The sequence below is a fragment of the Bradysia coprophila genome, unplaced genomic scaffold (assembly GCF_014529535.1).
Source record: "Bradysia coprophila strain Holo2 unplaced genomic scaffold, BU_Bcop_v1 contig_94, whole genome shotgun sequence".
In the NCBI taxonomy this organism is placed as follows: domain Eukaryota; kingdom Metazoa; phylum Arthropoda; class Insecta; order Diptera; family Sciaridae; genus Bradysia; species Bradysia coprophila.
Genome location: NW_023504022.1, coordinates 8529873 through 8551584, shown reverse-complemented (window position 1 = coordinate 8551584; position 21712 = coordinate 8529873). Strand labels below are relative to the sequence as shown.

The 21712-nt window shown below is 35.0% G+C and overlaps 1 protein-coding gene and 1 long non-coding RNA gene across 3 annotated transcripts in view; both read right to left on the bottom strand.

The window, feature by feature from the left end:
• LOC119085245 (gamma-aminobutyric acid type B receptor subunit 1) overlaps nt 1-21712 on the bottom strand; it is a 271765-nt gene that overhangs the window by 206241 nt on the left and 43812 nt on the right. The gene's annotated exons all lie outside the window — the stretch shown is intronic.
• Nucleotides 2453-3302, bottom strand: LOC119085297. The gene is made up of 2 exons (XR_005089265.1): nt 3218-3302; nt 2453-2675 (listed from the first exon to the last, which is right to left on the bottom strand). It is a non-coding gene; the product is annotated as an uncharacterized LOC119085297 (long non-coding RNA).

The window sequence follows — 21712 nt, the reverse complement described above, 5'->3', positions numbered from 1 at the left end:
TTTTTTTCACTTGCAATTTTACAGTCTACAGTCAGTTGAAAGCCAATCACGATTAGAGTTATTAATTTATGATTGTTTATGTCTGATTCCGACTTATGTACAACTCCGACTCGTAGTCACACATCGTAGTCATACAAGATCAATTCCAGTCGTAACGGGTTGGACAATCAGTATACGAAGTATAAGTATATGGTGAAACACCTGCAGAGTCGAAACTCAAAAACCACTTACTGGCATCACAATCTAAACAATTTGTAGACAATGCTAAACGAGTACGACTTAACTGATCGTCTGTGATCACTTTGATATCATCGACAATCAACCACTCATTTGTGTAAATATTTTTTATTTGAACGTACCTAAGGTCGTTGCTCATGAAAAAGTACCAGTTGTGTCGCGGTATGTCATCACTTCTAATTGTGGTTGGGAACGATTCGTTATGAAAGCAATATTCTACGCTCAAGTATCTACCAAAATAATCGGAATATATTGACACAGAATTTGAGCTTCGACTCTGAAACGTCCAGCCGCCTTTTAGTTCAGTAGGGTTGAGAAACAATAGATTTTTCATATAATTCGGCACACTTTCTTCATACAGATACTCACCACTTGGGCGATCAGAATTAAAATATTTGATCTGCCAGGTAGTAGCATCTGAAAGCAAATGCATCAAATCTGAAGGAAATTTCCTTTCGACATACAACAGTTGGCATTTATCGACCAATTCGGTCAATGATTTTCTTAGCATTCTTATCTGTAAGACAACATGGAACAGATGTTGATACTGAGTTTTTCTGCTCATTTCGGATAGTACATAACGTATCAGTTTTAGTTGGTTTGTCGTCGGTAGTTGCATAGAAAACTGGAAGATCCTATCCATGTCACTAAAATTTGTTAAATCAGTGCCCTGAACTATTCTCGGAATCAAATCGAAAATACGACCAGGATTGCTGCTGTTGTTGATAACAGTAACCAGTCTGTTCAAATCGGTAGTAACTATTAACTCAGCAATCTTGTTTCCAATCGTCAAGAGAAGGCTTTCAAACATCCTCCGTTCGATGTCATCATTATCTTCGTCCGTTAACTCGAATCTTGTTCGTATGAAAAATTCAAAGCTTAACAAATTGATTGCATTTATCTGATTCGACTTGGTAGCTTCCACTAAAGTGTTGTAAGCCACGTTTCGCAATTGAAGCGAAGAGATTTGGTCAATGAATGCCAATGCCAAATGTCAATGAATAACCCGATCAGCTAACGTTGTAAATGAAGTTACAAAGTCAAACGACTCAGTGAGTAATTCTTCGTCGGCAAACGAAATGCAACCTGAAAGTCTTCTTTTTATCAAGTCTCCTAGTGTATGTAGAACAAATCCACTGTCTATGACCACTCAGCCTGATACCAATCTATCCACGGCGCAGCGAAGTAACACCGATTTTAAAGTCAATCTCACTGAACTAGGAACTCCAACCGCCGGCTCTAGTCCCTCGGCCGATGTACCGACCAAACCGTCTGTTTCTGCACAGGTATCCGATGAAGTCGAAAACCCTACAGTACGACCGCGATACGATTCAATGGGCTCACCAAATATTTCAATGTCGTCCGAGAGACAAAGGGTTGTCTATGTTTCCAATTTTCATCCGTCTGTTACCGAGAAGGACGTTGTTAAGTATCTATTGCAGAAGAACGTAATATCATCGGCTGAAGACGTGTCATGCAAGATATTGCTCTCATCCTATGCAGATATAAACAGCGTTTCCTTTGTATCGTTTCGGATCACAGTTGACTCTAACATTTTTCACTCAATAGTCAATAGTAAACTGTGGCCCGACGACGTTGTAGTTCGTGAATTTATGAAACGTTAAATAACCAGTGAATTTTGAACTTTCATTTTGAACTTTAATTTCGTCTTTTTTCAAGAACTAACTTATTGTCATAATTTTAACTCAGCCTAAACCTAACCTCCGATTAAACTAAATGTTGATTGTACTGAATGGTTCTAACTCTAATCAGAATATGATTAGCCAAATCGAGTCTCACGACTTTAAAAAAACGAACTCCAGGTCTACTCGACCTGTGCAAATATCTGCTGGTCTAGTCGACTGGCTGTTGCTAATCATTTCTCTTTCAGATGGGCCATTGAGTACATCCAGTCAGTAAAATTAAACAACGCAAACGAACTTAACAGTCGCCGCTGTACTCCTCAACCACGTTATAAGCATATCGTCATTATTAATGAATTTATTTAAATTATTTTAATTGTTATTTGCAAATTGTCAATTTTATTATACCGAAAGTAGTCAGGGGGCCTATGCCATTGATGAAATAAATAAATAAATAAATAAAAATGCCAACAAATTATCAAATTTGCTTTCGTAATTTTCGATGAAGAACTCGACAACACTTTTCATGGAAGATTTTGCATCAGAAAATTGGCCAAACTTCGAAATCGCGGACGCTGTTTTGTTTCGATCGATTTCAGAAGCACAAAGTTGAACCAGAATTTGATTGAGCTGGTTTTGCAAGACATCAATTGTGATGATTGTTTTCGAGTCGATTATTGTGGTATTTTGCTCCAACTGGGGAACTGTTGAGTACTCGTACGTTTTAAGCACAGAATGCGTGTGGATTGAGTTAACCAAATATATGAACCAAAATACGGTTGTTAATTTGTCCATCTGGAAAACGTTTTTTGTATAAAAATAACAAAGTAAACGGTAAACGGGATGTAAGACATTCTCGGTTAGTTTTAATGGTATGTCAAGGTAGTGCCTTTTCAAATTCTTTAAATTAATAGCGTTTTCGAAAAATGTTCATCATTTCAACGCCTCTGGTCTGTATTCGCAGAGCAAAACTTGTTATCACAGCGTTTTGTTATAATTACGAAAAAAATTGACTGGCTTCCTGCTCGAGCTTTATCAAACTGATCCGGAAGACAAAAAATCAACCTAGTTACAGCAACCATTTCAACACTCGAATTTAGATTAAAACTTTCGATTATTAGTTACGTAACTGAGAAATGGCAACTGGCATGTTAAAGTACATGACTATAAAAAAAAGTTCAGATAAGTCGTTTCAATGGTAGTATAATGTATAACATAAAAGTAAAGTCTTGCAACGTAGCCTTTCTAATCAATTTCGCCAATTTTGCGTGATAGTTTAGAATTTTAAAGAAGAGGAATTTTAATTGACTGAAAAGAAAAGACGAATTTGTACGTACCTTTGTAAGATACAGCTTAAAAGGATCCTTTACACTGCACTACCCACTTTCAGATGGCTTTATGTGAAATATAAATGATTTGTGCTTCGTGTTACATTTCGACACTGCAGATAACATTGCTGTTAATACCCATTGCGTTGTACGTTAAGGTTTCTTTAAGTTTGTTTAACAATTGAAAGTGCGGATCGTAAAACATAGAGTTAGTAAAGAAGATTGAGTTCTTTAAACAAATTCACTGATTGATGAAGAACAAATGAGTCACTCATGATTAGGACAAAGAGGTATTCGAGAAAACTTGATGGTTCTAACCAATTTGGGCTAACTTTGACGCTTTTCATATGACGAGTAGAGAAGGGAAGGTGGTACTAAAAAATCTGGTTAATAGTGTAACGCAAGGGCCCTCTCAATAGAACAAACTGACAAATTAAAATGAAAAATCATATATTTGAATGTGTGAGTGACAGCTTCGTGTACAGACAGTAAAAAGAGACTCTTAATGTCAAAAGTAAAGGGACCCAAAACGTCAAAATAAAGCAAAGTTGACGTTTTCGTGTTAGTGGTGTGTGTGATATAATTTTTCAATGAATTTCGGGTCATAATTCCTCTAGGTAGTCTACCTCTATGGTGTAACGTCATTTTTAATCGGCCCATAAAATTTTATGTCGGCTAGCTGTATGAGCGTAGAAAACATTGATATGCTTTTGTGCTGATTTGCCTTATCTTAGAGGTCGAATACAATCTCTTTCGGGGAAGCACCTTATAAGCTGTTTAATCGAATTTCTTTGCATCACCAAATATGAATCTTAAAAAATTTCTTTAGAAACTGTAAAGTGATGCCGTGGCAAAATTCTTTGTGGAACGTTTAAACTTTTCATTCTTTAACCAATATTTGAAAGATAAAGTTACAAAAAAGTGTAGTTTCGTATGATCGTACGAAAACAGAAGAGCACGACTTATTTATAGGACTTTATTTATTATTAATTCCATGAAATTCCTAAATATTCTCACAAAAATTCATTATTGTTTTCACAAATTTTAAATTAAATTGTGAATGTCATAAAATTCTTAAAGTGTTTTAAGAGTCAATTTGCCAAAACTTCGGACAACTTAAAAACAAGCCATCGGCGATTTTTGGAGGGTATACAATAATTGAATCAGGGGACACTATTGAGTCATTTGCAACAAAAAAAATCCTCGAAGTAATTATGTTTTCACGCCAGAAATCATGCACTAGGTTGACCAAAATAGTTTTTGTTGCATATCACCGACAAAACGTAACGCATTTATCTGAAATTAAATGGTCATTGGTAGAGGTGTTAAAGCCGCAGATGCTGGCCTCTAAAACATTTCGAAATTTTTCGTGTATGTGGTGCAGTAGCTATTTTGGGGAAAAAAATCCAACTTTTGGAGAGTGTTTAAAAGAAATTACAATGATAGACTTGTAAGATATGGGTGACGCTGGGTAGGTAGGGATCTCTACTATCCACGCCACCATGAACCTACAGCGGCACGACTTTCGTTGAGCTTCAATTTTGATTGAAGTGTACTAACACAAAAATTCTGTAGAATTCCACTTTTCTTCGCGTCTATTTTAATTTTTCCAACTAATTCAATTTTGTCATATAAAAATTGATAAGTTCCTCAACTACCTACTGAACTATAAGTCACTACCTACCCAACGACACTCATAACTTCCAAGTCTATTATTGGCGTCAACATATCTATCTCTTCCAATGACCATAATTTCAGATAAATGCGTTACGTATTGTCGGTGATATGCAACAAAAACTATTTTGGTCTGGTCACCCTAGTGTAGACCATTTTTTCATGATTTCTGGCGGGAAAACATAATTACTTCGAGGATTTTTTTTGTTTCAAATGACTCAGGGGGGTCCTCTGATTCAATTACTGTATACCCTCCAAAAATAGCCGATGGCTTGTTTTCCTGTTTCACACAACTTGTTCGAAGTTTTGGCAAATTGACTCTTAAGAGTCATTTATGTTCCCAGTCAATTAAGTGCTTCCAGTTTATGATATTTGTGCGTTAAAGCTAAAAACACCTGGGCGAATTCAATTTTTTTTCCAAAATATCATAAACTAAGATTAAGAATCACGTTATTGGCTGGGAACATCAATGACTTTTAAAACCCTTATAAATCCTAAATTGTATTTTCTTAATATCAAATCCTTGCCTTATATCTCAATCCGTTTCACCATCTAGCAAACAAAATCGTTTTGACGCTGTCAAAATACCAACTCATTTCTTTGTTTGTAAAATCACGCACTGTTGACTAATTTCTAATTTTGCATATAAAATGCAATGGCTACGTTGCATTTTTATCACCTTAATAAATGTAGTTAGGCTACTAGAGAGGGTATTGGTTTCACATGAACATTGCGAAAATTGTTTTATTTGTTCACCTGTACCTAGATGCCAACGATCACAATTACTCATCATAACATTCCATGCGAAACAACACAGTTTCATCAACATTAATCCTACGCATACGTTATATTATGCAACAGCAACATAGTGTATCTGTTATATCAGTTCAAACTCGGACTCCCATAAAACCTTTAATTCGCTGGTGGTTTTCAGTTTTCACTACCCCCTCAATTTATATACTTTGCTTTCAATGACCCACAACTTCCATGACATCCAGACGAGTATACATGAAGTTAGTAAACAAATTCAATTTATGAATTACTAGATTCAATTCCGAAATGTTACATGCGATACTTCTATTGGATATAGTGAAATTATCCGGTCGGAGTAGATAGTAATTATACTATTTTCTATATACCACGTTACGTTACAATGCAACATGCCTTGCTGTGCATATCATAAAAAAGAGAAAAATGATTTTGTTTCCAGCGCTTAAACAGAACGAACATTTTCATACCATTCTTGCTGCTCCCTTCACTTCTAACATTCTAATTTAATTTGTCTGAAAATATATTTTTCCCAACGTAAATCCATGCATACGAATAAATTTGCTCATAATAAAGCTTTAAGCGACTGGGAATTTTATTTTTCATTTCACTGGAGAAAATTACACGAAATAATTTTCCCTTTTTAACAAATTACTTTTGTCGCATTCTTTTATCAGAATAATATGCGAATGAAAAAAAAGAAATCCCTCCTCCACATATTGTGTTCGGTTAACTTAGCATTTGGAGCTTAAAGCTAAAACTGAAATATAACTAGGCACACACAGCACACACACACACAAACGAGGCACTTTTAGGTTTCTACGCTCCGCATAATACCAACGTGTATCCGCTTCTCTTTTCCCTGTGTGTTTGAAATGGAATATCCAAAAATACTTGCACGAAGCCCATTTCGCTGAAATATTTTCGTTACGTAGGTATCATCACAATCAAAATAAATCTCATCAAGCCCACCAATATATTCCAAAAACTCCTACAATGCTGTGCTGTGTGTACATTAAATTCCAACGTTGTTTTCAACAAGGCCTGGGCTCCACTGTTCATGTTTTCACATGTTCATTATGTCATATCGTCTTCACTGTGTATTATAGTCGAAAATTCAATTGTTTTTAAGCTAGAAATTTTATGTGCATGCATCACGCTGCCTCATAATCGTCTTGTGTATATGATCACGTATTGTGTGTCATGGTTTTACCAATTCAAAAGCTCAGTAAAAATAATATCTGCATACTTCCGCTTCTACATATAAATATAATATCAACGACATGGCACTGTATGAAGCACCCATATTTAAGCGAAACTTTTTTTTTTCGGATGATGATGATGATAATGCTAAAGTGGATGTGTGTGTATAGTTTACTACTCTACAATAATGAATATTACACTCGTAAATCATTTATTACAAAATTTTCGCTCAGCAAATTGAAAGCGATGATGACGAGCAGCAGCAGCAGCAGCAGTAAGCAGCCGAAGCACAACAGCAACGACATGGAATGTTGTTGCTCGTTTTAAATGACAATTTGTTCGTGTTTGCTAGTAGGAAACGGTAATGAAGAAGTGTATATAATATCAGCATGACATGGGGAGCAAACGAGTTTTCGATTTTTCGTTTTTCTTTTACAATAATGATTTATGGTAAATTTGGTAGCTTCCTGTCGGTTGTAATTAAATTGTGGTATTTTAGATGCCTTTTAACTGCTAAATAATCAAAAAATTTGAATATTTTAACAGGAAGTTGAAACAGTTTACATTTTGTGTATCAGTTAGTTGTAGTGGTTATTTCAGTTTCATCTTTAAATCCATTTTATTATAACAACGAGGTGAGAGTGTGGCTATGATGGGTTGGGTATTTATATACATTCGGTTTCCTACCGCAATAGAAAATACAAATTCGGTTGGAAAATAAATTGAGGAAAATTTTTAACTTTTGATTGAAATTGTTGTTCGGTATACTGAATTCGTAATTTGTTTTCAATTATACTTTTCGGAATTCACTTTTTTCGTCTCCTTAAACCGAAAATTAATTTCAATGAAAAGTTACACAATTACGGTCTATGATTGCTTTTCACCTGGAAAATACTTTTTCCGTTCTCATGTCGTAATGTCACAAATTTTCATACAAAATTTAGGAAATTTCTTTTCATTTCAGTTCATTATAAATGCCGTGCAAATTTATGATTCTGAGCATTTTCCTGTGGTTTATGTGTAGCATATTAAAGACACCACGATCAACCTTTTTCCCTTTTTCTGAATCACTAGTTATCAACAACGATGATATCAATTAACGATGAGGGCTGGCTTGTGTTTTTTACGAAGTAAAATTGAATGCCTTTTTGTGGCAGTAACATTTATAACAAAAGAAGGAGTGGCGGGAATGGACCGCAAAAGCTAGCTTTTAGACCATTATTTCAACATTTTTCGTAATTTATTATAATTCCTCCGAGTCACTATTTGAAGTGTACTGGAGATGCACGTGTAGGTGGCGCTCCTCTTTCATCAAAATGTATTAAAAGACTATTCTTATACCAGAGCTATATTTGAATGTCTTAAGTATACCTTCCCTGGCATAATGAAGACAAGCTAAGCACGTCTCTGTTTGCACCAAACGCATCAGGCTTCAACGAATTTTCAGATATCTTCGTAACGCTTCAGTTAGCGCTGTAACTCTGGGAAATAACCAAAATTTCGTCGGATTCTAATTTTAGCATCCCTTCAAGCTTTATCCATTTTCATATTTTACGACAAAGTCTTTCTCATTTACAGAAATCTGAAACTTTTAGATGAAATTTCAGGATATTTTTGACATATTTGCCATTTTTTGCAAATATTTTTCTTCACTGATCTCATATTTTGTCGTATTTCCTAAGAACCCCCATTTGTTGAATATGGACCACTTTTACGTTAAATTTGAGGAGATTTTCGCTCAAATTTATAACTTTGTATTGCATTGGCATCAAGAAAGTCGATTTTCCTTCCCAACTTCCTCCAGCTAGCTTCATTTTCTAAACAGAGGTTTTCTTCATTCCCACAGCTTCTTGAATCGCTGAACATTGTTAGACCTCTCAATTTACCTGATTTACTGGCTAAAGATTTACAAGTGCAGCTAACACTTAGTCAACCAGGGGCGCCGACTTCTAGGTGGCGTTGGGTGCTCAAGCACCCGACACCAAGATTCGTTGGGTGCGTAGCACCCAATGATTTAATAGAGTATAGATTGGCCCTTCGTAGAACATTTTTTTATTAAATTGATGCCAAAGTAACATTAACTTCTTTCAGTAATTAAGCCGAGATCAGATGTATGGTTTGTGTAGAACCACCTACATTAGGTCCATATACCCCAAATATACATTAATTAATATTCACTTCAAACAACATCTTAGTTTATTCCTAGATATCAGTCGAGTACCATAAAAGTACCATAAATTTTACACTGAGCTTTTGCTTCACTTTTAAATGTATGAAATGCCGGTCTACTACACTTTTATGTCATTGGTAGCACCCAACAGATATTTGATATTTTTCTTAATTAAATAAACTAACATTATTGCCACTGTTTCTGAATTGAAACAAAAAAAGCCTTCAGACATTTTTCGGACCTTCGCAAGCAATAATAATAACGTTTCTGTGTGAGTTGTCTGGAATTGTAGTTTTTGTATTAGTTTTGTCTTAGCTTGGTGTTCCACTTCAGCACTTTCCTAATGTAGAACCGAGAAGAAATGTGCAGAAATAGTCATCCATATTACAGACGATATGTTTAAAAATAAAATCATACGAGGAATATGACAAAGGCTATGAAGAATACTTTTGTAGAAATAGTCATTTACGTCACAAGGACAAAGGCCCGAAAGTACTTTTCCATGTGACGTATTGAGTTTTTCATGCTTGCTATGGGAACCGAAAGTAGAAAAATGTTTACTTTCGCCCCTCAAAATTGACATTTTTACTTTCGGTTCCCATAGCAAGCATGAAAAAGAAATAGTATGTCAGGACTTTTGGTCAGGGCGAGGGCGACCTGGATTGGGTGCGAGTACGACTTGTAAGTATAAGCTGAAACCTGAAATGTTAACTTTTTGATTTGTTGTCAAAATGGAAGTCAACCTGAAACTACTTTCGAGCCAACCTGATTTTTTCAGGTCAGTTTCATTTTCTTTAACCGGAAACACAGGGTGGCGTTAAGATCAGGTAAATGAGATTCCGATTCAAGTTTTACTTTACCTGAACCACTCCGACCATTAGACGACAGTTGTATAAAAAATGGAAAACATGCATACGAGCAATTTTTCTCTAATGTCGATATACATGTCCAGAATAGAGATGAAAAACCGGAAATTTCAACTCAAATTTTCCACCAAAATATTATGTAAAATGAAGCTAGATTGTCAAAAGAAGGCTTGAACAAAAGTAAGTGAATGTAGTTATTCCGTAATATTTTCATGAAGAAGTATGTTCTACAAGTACGACTTAGACATTATTGACTCAATCTTGATTGCAATACGATCACTTCATTTTAGTTTTTTGGCGAACCCTATCTATTTCGACGAATGTAGCCTTATTTTATGACGTTCTGCTGGAAAACTTGAGTTTTTGGTTCGGTTTAGACAGGCAATTTCTTAAAGGAAAACCTCTGTACGCACTCATGCGCCCTTTTGTTATAGTTTGTTCTTAGCTTTCTCGACTATATTATTACTACGATGGGAGAATACATATTTCTCTGTTAGATTTACAAATCACTGAGAACCAGGTCTTGCACTTTCTCTTGATATTAAATTAAGTTGCTAGATTCGCTATCGTGAAAATCACTGTACAGAGATCTCGCACCCAACAACCAAAACACAAGTCGGCGCCCCTGTAGTCAACGCATTAGCATTTGCATATCTGGAGTTCAGATACCACAATCGGACAATTGTATCATACATTCGACTTCACTAAAAAAACATAGCTAACGCCGACCCGTACGAAACACCTATTCGTATCAAAAGCCTTTAATGTGAAACTCTTCATTTCTCTTACTTCATTTTCTTCTCTGCTGAAAAACTATTCTCCCTTTTAAATCACTTACATTATCCACTCTTTGCCTTGTTATCATATACAACTAAATTGCCGGAGGCAATATAGACAGCCCCGTACGAAGACAAATTTCATAAATTCCTATTTAAACAGCTATATACCGCTATATTTAACTATATTTCACTATAAATAAACATTTCACAGATAAATATATGCTATTATATAGCTCTATATGCCTGTATATAACTCAATATAGCTGTATATAGGTATATATAGATGTCCATATATGGAATCCCTGAAACCCCACACACATAACTAATTATTTCCATGTTAACAGAAACTATCTAAGTACAAATTTTCCCACTTTATATCGTTTTTACTAAAATCCAATATGGCCGCCGGCAGCCATTTTGTTAGGAGACCGGAAATAGTACAGACGCTTTACATTCGTTAATACCTTTCAAACAAAAAAAAAATCATGAAATTCGGTCAAAATTTACTCGAGATATTGTCAAAATACACCACGTTCACTGTACTTCCGAGTAGCCAGATAAGAGCTCACTCCAAGAGACCTAGCTCACGCTCCGGAGAACATAATTTCATAAAAAAAAATTTCCCTGATTGGTACGGTCAATACCTATCTAATAAAGCTAAAACAGACGAAATATGTTCAAATGTGGCCGACCTACAAGCAAAAACTGCTTGCCGCCCTGTGCCTGTTCCACACCAAGAGGTCTAACTCACGAGTCGGTCATCCGATTTCCATAAACTTTTTTTTGTCGATCGGTATTGTAAATACCTTTTATTTGACGTATCACTTACAAGTTTAACGTTTAAATGTCCGGAGATATCTTCGAAAAACCGTAAAGCACTTATTGGGCCACAGCTCGGGAGGGGTCGATCCAAAATCACTCATCTTCGAACTTAGCCTGTCTTTTGACATTACCAAACGGAAAAAAGAAGAATTTTCAAAATCGGATGCGTTTTACTCAAGTTATCGTGCAGACAGACAGACGGACAGACGGACAGACGGACATTTTTTTTTTCGCGGATTTGGCATCTCTAGACATCCACAATAGGTTTCCCCTTACTCAGGGAGTCCAATTCGACGTGTTACAAACGTATGCGTAAACCTATAAGACCCCAGTACTTCGTACGGGTCTAAAAACAAGTTCATACAACTAAGACACTTTCCATGTCACTGTTAAGTGCAGTTCAAATGCAGGTGCGTTGACTTACCTGATATTTCAACTACTTGTCATTTATGTATTGCAACAAAATTGCATTTAATTTACACCAAGAAAAGCTTTCAAAAATAATATTCGTTTGGCAAACCTTTTAGTCATAGAGATAAACATTTCTGGAGCTCGTGCCGTTTCGATGTTTCATAAATGTTGTTACATACCTGAAAGAGAATAGAAAAATAGACATTTATTACAAATGTGTTTGTTGACTCAAGCTTTCAGTAATATTCGATGTTAAAACAGAAAGAGAAATAAATTGCTGTGTTGAGTTAAAAGAATGAAATTTGGCGAAGAAGTGAATCAATAAATCTTTCGTAGAAAATAGGAAGAAAACGGATGATAGATTGTGCACCTAGTTGTGCAATATTGATATTTATAAGATTGTTTTGTCGAAACAAGCCCATGACTTCGGAAGGCCAATAAAAACATCTTTAATAAAAAACAAGGCATCAGAACAGTCGGAGCGTTTGCTGCGACTTAGCCCCGTACGACCCGTAATCCTATTTCGTCCGTAACCATAATACGTCCGTAGCCGTAATACGCCCGGAACCCTAATACGTCTACAACCCTCTAATGCGTTTGTTACCAAAATGCATGGTCAAATTTACTGAAAGTGTTCATTTTTAAAATTGCGCATAGCGCAATTACGAAAGCCCGTACGAAGTACCTCTCAAATAAAACCAACAATTTACGACATTATTTTAGAAACCCAAAATTTTTTGCCAACTTTCCATTAGGTATTCAATTATCTCTCAAATGAAACAAAAACTAGCAAAATCGGATGATATTTACTCGATTTATGTGCAAAAAACACTTAGGGCCGAGTAGCGGCCTTAAACCAAGGGCCCAAATTTAAAACTTTTTTTGCCACCATTCTATTCAGCATTCAATTATCTCTCAAATGAAACAAAAACTAGCAAAATCGGATGAGAATTTCTCAATTTATGTGCAAAAAACACTTAGGGTCGAGTAGCGGCCTTAGTCCAAGGACCCAAATTTAAAACTTTTTTTGCCACTATTCTATTCGGCATTCAATTATCTCTCAAATGAAACAAAAACTAGCAAAATCGGATGAGATTTACTCGATTTATGTGCAAAAAACACTTAGGGCCGAGTAGCGGCCGCAGTCCAAGGGCCCAAATTTGAAATTTTTTTCGACACGTTCTTTTCGGTATTCAATTACCTTCCATAAAAAACTAAATCTTGCAAAATCGGATGAGATTTACTCGATTTATGTGCAAAAAACACTTAGGGCCGAGTAACGACCTTTGAGCTCTCCCAACAAGCCCGCGTTGCATCTTACCCAAAAAAAATGTTCAGCAACTTTGTTCTACTCGTCAATACCTTTCATTTGATATATCACAAGCAGCTATTGCGTGCGTATTTCGGTAGATATCGTCGAAAGACTGAAAAACACCTATAGGGCCCTACCATGCTCATTTTCGAACTTGACCTTACTTTTGTCGATACCAATCGGGGAAAAAAAGAATTTTGAAAAAAGGTTGTGATTTACTCTAGCTAGAGGGGTCACGGACAGACGGACAGACGGACAGACGGACATTTTTTTTATTGCGGATTCGTTATCTATGAACATAGACAAATGCTTTGCCCTTACCGTCTGCTTCCAATTCAACATGTTACAAACGGCATATTAATCTTATAAGCCCCCAGTACTTCGTACGGGGCTAAAAACAGTAGTTCCAAGAGTTGAGTGACGTCTATAAATTATGAGAAGAATCTTCATCTGTTATCAACAATAATGACTAATAAGCGATGTAATTACTGCACCCTTTTATTTAGAAAACTGTATGTTAAACAATTGAAGTAGAAGATTTTGTAAAAAAAATAAAGAAGATATTTAAGAGTGATATCGCCAAAACATCGAACAAAATCAGACATTTTGGGACAATGGGTCACAGATATTATTGACTTATAGCTCATTCGATTCGTTGAACTTTTGCGAGTAAAAACGTAGTACTACGTTTGGTGAACTTTATTTGGTTGTCCACACTCGAGGTCATGAAGTAAAACCATTTTTGGAAAAAACTGTTTTAGCTTGGCTTGTAGGCCTTGAAGAGATGCACATTTTGAGTATACACACCACCAGGTCCATGTTGACCTGTTGGTGATATCAATCATTTTAGGTGAAAAAATAGGTGATTTTCCCAAGTTCCTGACCGGTTGCAATGACAAACGTCCGAGACATGGTATGTATGGTGAGAAAGCCTAGCCTCTGTAGTACCATAATATGTATAAAAAAAATCCTTGGATTAGTTTCACTGCAAAGGGTTGGAGTGACTTTAGTGGAAGTCCGCCCCAAGTCGACGAAATTTTATCCCTTTCTTTCGTTTGTTTTTCGCTTCTTTGAGGTTTTTTGTGCGGCTATTCATTATTTATTGCTGATAAGAGTGAGATTAACTAAAATAAAGAATTTTTCGATGTATTCACGTTGTTCTTATACTCTTATAACACAAATTTCGATCTATTTGGACTATTTTCTATATAAAAGTGGGATATGAAGCATTTTTTCCCAAAATGGTTTTACTCGACTAATCGCGACAAAACGATTTTAGGCCCCTTTTGGACCCTTACTTCATGACCTCGAGCGTGGACAACAAAATATATGACACCAAACGTAGTATCACGTTTTACTCGCAACAGTTCAACGAATCGAATGAGCTATAAGTCAATAATATTCGTGATCCCTTGTCCCAAAGTTGTTCGAAGATTTCGCGATATCACTCTTAAGTAATAGATTTAACAATGACACTGTAATACGCTCACCATTTCTCGACGATCACTTACAACAAGTGTTACTTAAATACATGTAAATCTATCGGCATGTATCAACTTCCCTGACATTACTGAACTCATTCAAATTTCAGATTGTTGCATACAATTAACATAGTTAAACCGAAAACACTTCCTCAACCCTTGATTGTCATTGTGTTCAAATGAAACCAATTAAACCTGTCGAGTACAAAAGACTCTGTTTAAATCAAAAAGTTGTTACGTCTGCAAGAACAACCAAAAAAAGAACCCAACTCGCTGAACAAAATTAATTAAAATTCTGAAAGAAAATTTGCGGTTAAACTGTTTTGAGGTAATTATCCCGTATATAAATATATAATTTTTCGAAAAATTGCTGTTGGCTTCTCTTTATATCCCATTCGCATTATTACATCGCATTATCACAGCCAAAAATCTTATCTTCGAAAATATTAATTTAATTTTATGTTCAGCTGCACTATAAACCATAACTATAATCCGCTTCCAAGTTATGAACAAAACACAAATCACTGTGCTTGGTACACAATCTGATTTAATTACACAAAAGCGGCTGACTTCGTTGAGATAATTTCCAACTTGTGTAGTTATATCTTATATGGCATTTCGTTTATTTTATATGTATAAGCGCAATTTATTTCTAGCCTAGCATTGTAATCTATTTATTTTCTTCCATGGCAAATTTATATTATACAAAATTAGAGAAAATGCGAAATAATCTTTGAAAACTTTTCCCAATGTATGACTATGGATTAATAAAATATTTCCAGAGTTCTTTTTGGTTTGGATTAACGTTGAAGATGAGTGAGCGAACACAGTTGAATTTTATCTATATATACTAGTGACGTACCACCGACTTTGCTCGGGTTACATACATTGACAAAATATTTTCGGGCGTCAAAAAAATTTCCGCAAACATTTTTTTATGCGTCAAAAGTAAATACTCCTCTCAAGATTATTTTCACGCACCAAACCTATTTTCACGCGCAAAAACTATTTTCACATGTTACACAAATTTTGCATCCCAAGGGTCCAAAGGAATGCAACCACAACGTAAAATGGAATAACAAACCTAATGCGTCAAATAACGCATGAAAGTGGAAAAACAATTTCGCGCGTTCGTCATAACTTTTCCTCAGTAGTCGGTATGCCAAGTTTTAAATCTGTCAAACCTTTCGTCTAAGCTTCTACAGAGAGACAAACAAACCAACAAACATTAAAATTTAAATTATAGAATAGTGAAGCACCCGCGGCATTCAAAACATTTCAATCCCACAAATGTTTTCATTTGTCAAAATTACATTTTTCCCAAAAACTATTTTCACGCGTCAAAAATGTTCACGCGTTACAAAAATGTCTCCGTTTTTCTACACGATCCAAAAAAAAAAAACACGCGTCAAATAACGCATACAAAGTCGCAAGTTTCTAGGACTTTTAGTCTGGGCTGCTATCAATGATATAATAGTGGGATAGATAGGCCTTCTATGTAAATATTCTGTTCAAGAGGTGAAGCAAAAACAAATACGAAATATTCAATTGTGTGTGTGAGTACCTTAAATTTATGGTACTTACGTATTTTCGTACTTATTTTGAAATGTAGGCGCGAAGAAAATTTGCATTTTCACTTTTTCTTCGAAATTGGTTTAAAGGATTTCTTTTGTGTTCAATTAAATATTTATCGAACTGAAATTTATATTTCATATAAACAATCTCTCATGGTCCCCAATATTGAACTAATTTTGTGATTTTTTCCTTTTCGATCGAAAGAAATTTCGACGATCGGAGAATTCAATCAGTTGGCTGAATTTACAAACTTTCACGTTCAGTAGTCACGCATGTATAGTTTATAATAAAAGTGTTAACATCGCATCGTCAAAATTAAGAAATGTTTAAGAAAATTGGTTAGAAAATGTGTGTAATTAGGTAGTGAACAGTTTATGTGTAATTGATAGTAGAATTTTCCTTTAAAGTGGTAAAAGTTCATTTCGAAAAGTCAGCAACAATTTAATGAAATTGTCAAAATTAATTTGAATGTGTAAGTGTGTGTGTATCAAATGTATATTACACTGAGTTTACTTTTGCTTCACGATTTCGTCTACGTAATTCCTGTCTATTACACTATTATGTCATTGGCTGCTATAGAGAGACAAACAAACCAACAAACATTAAACTTTATGTTATAGATGAACGAGAGTTTATTTGGGTCACGAAGAATTTCGTGTATATTGCCCTCTTTCGGTAAAATTGATCCAGATTATTATATATATTTGGAACTTTTATTTAAACTTTGCAGTTTTGTTTCATACATCAATTGATTATAATATATACCTTCGAGTGTGCATTTTATGTCTTTTTCCGAATGATTTCAACAGCAGCGATATGCTAAACGGAGAAAAATCAGGGCAACAGATAGGTTAGAGTTTAAACGGCAATTACGAACATTTGTTCTAGAAAACTGTTGAAACTGGATCAGTGGTGACATGATTCATACTGCAGCATGAATTACGTTGTAGTGGATTGTCTAACAATGGCATTTAGAACAGGCAATCGCATTTTGTTCATCAATTAATGCATTCTGAAATATAATGTTCACATTGAAGGTGACTGCGCTTATCTCTTTTGACAGGTCACAAGAACAATACGAAACCTTTTTGATCTCACTTCTATTATGAAACTGTGACGAATAAAATTTTACGTATGTGCGGCATCATTAGCCGTTCTACACGCGGGAGGTGCGGTAATCATGGTTTGATAGCGAAATGAAACGCATTTCTGTGTAACAAAATAATTTGAGATAAAAAAAGTCTTCGCAATTCGATTGATCTTTTCGAAGAAGAATTTCTATTTGAATCAAAAACGTACACTATATTGCACTTACCATACCAATTATTCATTCAAAAATAATCACATTGATTTATTTTCATTTAAGTTCGCAAGAGTACACTGCGCAAACATTACATGGAATTGTTCTATGACTTTTTTGTAAACCATGCTTGTTTCAAAAAATGAAACAAAACGAAACAAATCAAAATAAAACAAAACAAATCAAAACGAAACAAATCAAAACAAAACAAAACAAATCATGTTTCGGCCACTTGGCAACAAATTACAAGATCTGTTTTAAAGATTAATACATGGATTTCGATTATCACTCTTTCCAGGTAGCATCATTGAGATTGAACTTAGAGGTAAACAAAGTAAAATTTTAAATTTTTTAATTTAAATTGCTCCGAAACAGCTAAAAACAAATTGTTTTTCCGTGGGAAATCTACGGAAAACAAATTTAATTTGTGCTGTTTCGCGACCTGATACTTACAATATTTTTATGTTTCACTTTGTTTACCTCTAAGTCCAATCATAATTAAGCTACCATAAAAGAATAATTAACGAAATCCAAATATTAATCCTTAAAACAGATCTTGTAATTTGTTGCCAAGTGGCCGAAACATGTTTTGTTTTGATTTGTTTTGATTTGTTTTGTTTTGTTTTGTTTTGTTTTGTTTTGTTTCACTTTTTCGAAGCAATGTTGGCAACTTACAATAAAAGATCTCACAGAATAATTTCGTGTGTATGAAAAGTCAATGCACACATGATTTCAACTTCTAGGATTTGTATTAAAAAATCAACGTTGATGTGATCATTTTTGAATAAATGTTTCGTGAGTGCAGTGGTGTTATGTTTTCGTTCGAATAGAAACCATGTTTCGAAATATGTGAACAATCTGCAAGACATTTTTTATCTCAATTATATATTGTTTTAGAGAAATGCTTTTCATTTTCTGTAAAACCACGATTCCCGCACCTCCCAGAAGACCATGAGAAAATAATGTTTTGTTGATGTCTGATGGTGTGATGACAGTTCGTGGAGAAAATGTATATTTTGTGTCACGGCAGAGTAAAGTAGCCCAGGCAAGAGCAGTCGATTTTGACGTGGGACCTAAACTTATAAGTCCTAAATTTTTAAGTCCTTTGATTTTGGTGCTAGACGCTTATTAATGCAAATGCATGAGACGAATACGTACACGAATATAACGGGATTTAGGTCCATCCTTTGAAGGTATTTTCGTCGTCTGCTCCTGCCTGGTTTACTTTCCTCTGTCGTATTTGCGAACATATGTCTTGCTTACACTTAGGCTAGATATCAATTAAGCACTTAACTTTCCTCAGAGTGTATTTACATACTTCGAGGCGTGGTTCAGAAGGCACATTAAGTCAGTGGTCCAAACTGTACTTATTATTGGCCGTGGCTGTTAGTGAGGTTGGTAAACAAACAAATAAAAAAAATTCCCTTCGTGTTTTGACAGGGTAGAAAATTGACATCTTCTCTATTAAACTGTCTCCTTTGTCTGGCCGCAAAGCTTCATTCTTGTTAGAATTTCCTGTAAGCAGACCACTATTCTATTTACACATATTTTAACTTCCATTTTTGCAATTATACCAATGTGCACTTGAGGAACTATTACACCATATAATTAGCAAAGACTGTCGAGTCTCCAACAAATATGTCTCCGTGTTATATCGATTCTACGATAATTTCAACTCCCTTGACACCGCGTTATAACTCTACACATTCAACATGAAATTATGGTACTCATTAAAAGTGGATTATAAAAGCCTCCGACATCTACTAACATGATACTCTGTTTGCCGCTCCTATAATTGGCACTAAGTTTGATAAACTTTTCTTAAATAAATCTCTGCATTCGAAACATTCTATGCACAAGTCCCCAATATAGATTTCAGATAACACACACTACACCAGCACACTACACACGATATTGTAAAATGAAATGGTGGAACCGGTTTGTTTCGCCTAATATTAATCTATGTAATTATCAAAGGATTTACTAAATGAATCTCGAACCAACATTTTCTTTCATTATCGGAAAAGGGTGCTATGGATATCCTCACAGCGTATACGATCATTCGGAGAAATTAGATATATAACGTTTGCCGGTTTCCATACCATTAACATAAAGGAATTCATGTTAGCGACATTATTATGAAAACTAACGTAAATTGACGACTTTCGAGGGAAAACAGTAACCGGAGAGGATATATACAATGTGTATGGAATGTATATTATATACAAATGTCATTAAAAAGAGCAGCCGAGGCCATTACAATAAACATTTGTTTCGAGGCACAGAAGGAAAAAAAACACATTTTTGAAAATCTGGTTACTCTGGTGCCGCATTTTGCCGGAAAGTACAATGATATAACGGAAAAAAAGCTCATTTTGTTTTCAGCAAAGCTTATTTTCAATATTATTCTATATTTTATATACGACAGCAATGTCACCCTTCGCCATCGTTTGCCATCATACAAATTTGAGTGGTAATGTTATTTGTTTCTTAAGCTTTTAAGTCCTTTTCTGGCACAGTCAAGTCGAGTGTTTTTCATCTTTTCAGATTTTCGTGTACTATATTACGAATGCTAATGTGTATGCTATCATACACACTGGTGTTACGTTTCTGTTCTGTATGGAACGTCTTCAGCATGCAAAAAAAAAGTGAACTGTGGACTATAATGATGATGGTGCGTATGATCTGTATCCTAATTGACTTATTTATATGGTTTCATCAGAGTCAGAGGGTTTTTGTACATACACAGACAATTTTTTTTCCCTTACTCTCCTGTTCCGTATTTATTTCTCTTGTCTATCTTTCGTTCCTCGTTTAGCCTGGAAAAGGTCTATTTAGCGAAAGTACGGTAGAGTGAAAACAATTCCGTTATTTTGTTTTCCGTATGTAAATTCTTATATAAGGCATCTGCACCGAAATTGGTATTACAGAGATAAACAGATAAAAAATAAATATTATTTTCGTGTAGCTTTGAGGCAAATTAAGATAAAAGGAAAATTTGATATTGTGTTATTTCCAGGAAAACGAGGAACAAAATGAGTAATTTTTTATTGTAAATAATTTGCTTTTAATGTGATGAGATGTGGGGGTGATACGAAAATGGTTCGCATAAAGATGAGGTGAACATTTTTTTTTCGTTTTGTATATATATTTGATGGACTTGGGGCTTTAAAACATGTTTTAATGCTTATAGAGACCTTAAAAATACAATGCTACAACCAAAGACCGCTTACAACGATTTAAGGGTATATAGTGTAAAGTAGGGTGGATCGATTTTGCAAACTTGTAAATTCACACCTTGCCCTTCCTCTTGTCGATACTAATCTAACTGAATCATTACCTTTTCGAATCTGACTACTTTTTATTATCGCACAGCTGTTTCAAGTAAATTTCGGAGTAGAATAGGATGGGATAAGATGGGCAGGAAAGCCGATGCTTTCCAAGCACGTAAGCCTCCAATGGGAAGGGTTCCCATTCGTCCTCGAGGACATGTTATTATTCGCCTAACACTGTCCCACCATTCGCTCGTGTTGTTTCCCCCTCGTCATACCCACAGAGTAAAAAAAAAGAGCGCGGCTTCTCTGAAATACAATTGATTTTTTATCTCAGAAATTTTCGCTCGCTCCGCTCGTCTTCTTCATCATCTCAATCTTTTTAATGGATTCTTTTATCCATGAACGTAACAGTTAGTAATTTTAAAAAGGAAGAAAATGTTGTAGAGTTTTGTTAGATACCAAATCATATTTTTTGAGAAATTTTGGTAAAGCAAAATGAAGTCCGAAACGAGTAATATTCGGTGAATGTTATCACTGACAATGAATCCAAAAGAATATAATGACGATTTCAGTTCGACGGATATTGAATTCTTTACTTTGGTGTTGGTGTTAATTACACAATAACTGCACAAAGTGCATAAACACTCGTTATAATTCCTCGTTAAAAATTCATTTTTCGACCGCTTTTTTGAAAGTGACGTCTTTTTGTCCTATTTTTTGATGTCAAAATGTCCTCTTTTTCAAAATTGAAAAATGGGAACCCTACCGATGGGCCTGTTATGCATTACCCATATTTTCGAAAGATTTTAAATTTGTGAATTGTAAATTGTGTGGTCTCTCTATTAGAACATAGGTGTCACTAGTAGTT